This window comes from Heterodontus francisci, unplaced genomic scaffold (genome assembly GCF_036365525.1).
Source record: "Heterodontus francisci isolate sHetFra1 unplaced genomic scaffold, sHetFra1.hap1 HAP1_SCAFFOLD_58, whole genome shotgun sequence".
Lineage (NCBI taxonomy): Eukaryota > Metazoa > Chordata > Chondrichthyes > Heterodontiformes > Heterodontidae > Heterodontus > Heterodontus francisci.
The window spans coordinates 8040792-8042624 of record NW_027142006.1 but is presented as its reverse complement, the minus strand read 5'-3'; positions in this window follow the sequence as shown (position 1 = coordinate 8042624).

The window sequence follows — 1833 nt, the reverse complement described above, 5'->3', positions numbered from 1 at the left end:
TTCAAGGCTGTGATAGACAGATCTTTTGATGTACAAGGGAGTCATTGGTCAATGGGCACAGGCAGGAAAGTGGAATTAAGGCCTCAATCAGAACAGGCATGATCTTATTGAATGGCAGAGCAGGATTTATGGGCCACATGGCCTTCTGGAAGCGATCCTGAGTGTCATTGTCGATATCTGCCCTTGGTAACAGGAGGTTCCCAAGGTATGAGCAGTGATCCACATTGTCCAGTGATTCGCCGTGGATCTTAATAGTCGGGGGCAGTGTCGGGGAGCAGGCTGGCAGAGGACCTTAGCTTTCCGGATGTTTTGCTTCAAGCCAATTCTTTCATGCGCCTCCATGAATGCATCGATGAGGGTTTGAAGCTTGGCCTCTGAGTGTGCGCATATGCAAGCGTTGTCATCATACTGCAGCCCGATGACAGATGTTGGAGTGGCCTTGCTTCAGGAAATGTAGTTTCAATAGTTTCCCACTCGTCCGGGAGAGTAGATCTGCTTACACGAACTAAAGAACAGCTGATGGGCTGAAAGAGTGCAGGAAATACAGCAACTTGCTGACAGCCACGACATTTGTGGATTCTTCAGCACCGTCAAGACCATTTATGGCCCAAATTACCAAGGACCTACCCTACTGAGAGTAAAGAATGGAGTGACACTGATCAAGGTCAGAGAGGCAGTCAGCACTCGTTGGAAGTAGCACTTTGAAGATCTTCTCAATCGCAACTCAGTCCTTGATGCAAGTGCCACATTCCACAGCTTGTTACCCACCATGACGTCAGCACAATCCCAGCCCAACAGAAATGGAAAAGGCAATCTAACAGGTAAAAAAAAAATGAAGGCCACCGGCATAGATGGAATTCCCTCTAAAAATCTAAAATACGACAGAGAAGAAGACTTAACACAAATACATGGTCTCATTTCCCTCAGCTGGAAGGACGAGAGCACGCCAGGGATCTCTGAGATGCTGTCATTGTGATCATCACCAAAAATGGTGACAAGACCGACTGTGGTAATGACAGAGGGGTATCCCAGCTGTTCACTACAGGGAAGGCCATCACAAGAGTCCTTCTCAACTGTCTCCTCCCCGTGCCTGAAGATCTCCCACTGGAATCACAATGTGGATTCTGTCCATCAAGAGACACAGTGGGCATGATCTTCACAGCAAGACAACGCCAAGAAAATGTAGGGAGCAGCAGCAACCTTTCTACCTGGTCTTCTCTGACCTGACAAAGGCCTTCGACTCTACCAACCAGGAAGGGTTATGGAACGTCTTCCTCAAATTTGGCTGCCGGAAAAATTCGTCACCGACCTCCAACGACTGCATGATGACATGCAAGCTGTAATCCTTCCCAATGGACCTACCACTGACCCAATCCCAATGCAAACTGGGGTCAACTAAGTCTGTGTCATCGCACCAACGCTCTTTTCCATCTTCCTCGCCGCAACACTCCGCCTCAACTCCTCACACTCAAACACAGCAACAGAGACTGACAGATACAGAATGGATGTCACACTCAAACACAGTACCAGAGTCTGACAGATACAGTGGCGCAGTGGTTAGCACTGCAGCCTCACAGCTCCAGGGACCCGGGCTCGATTCTGGGTACTGCCTGTGCGGAGTTTGCAAGTTCTCCCTGTGACCGGTGGGTTTTCGCCGGGTGCTCTGGTTTCCTCCCACCGCCAAAGACTTGCAGGTTGACAGGTAAATTGGTCATTGTAAATTGCCCCTAGTGTAGATTGGGATTACTGCAGGGTTAGTATAAATGGGTGATGGTTGGTCGGCACAGACTCGGTGGGCCGAAGGGCCTGTTTCAGTGCTATATCTCGAAATAA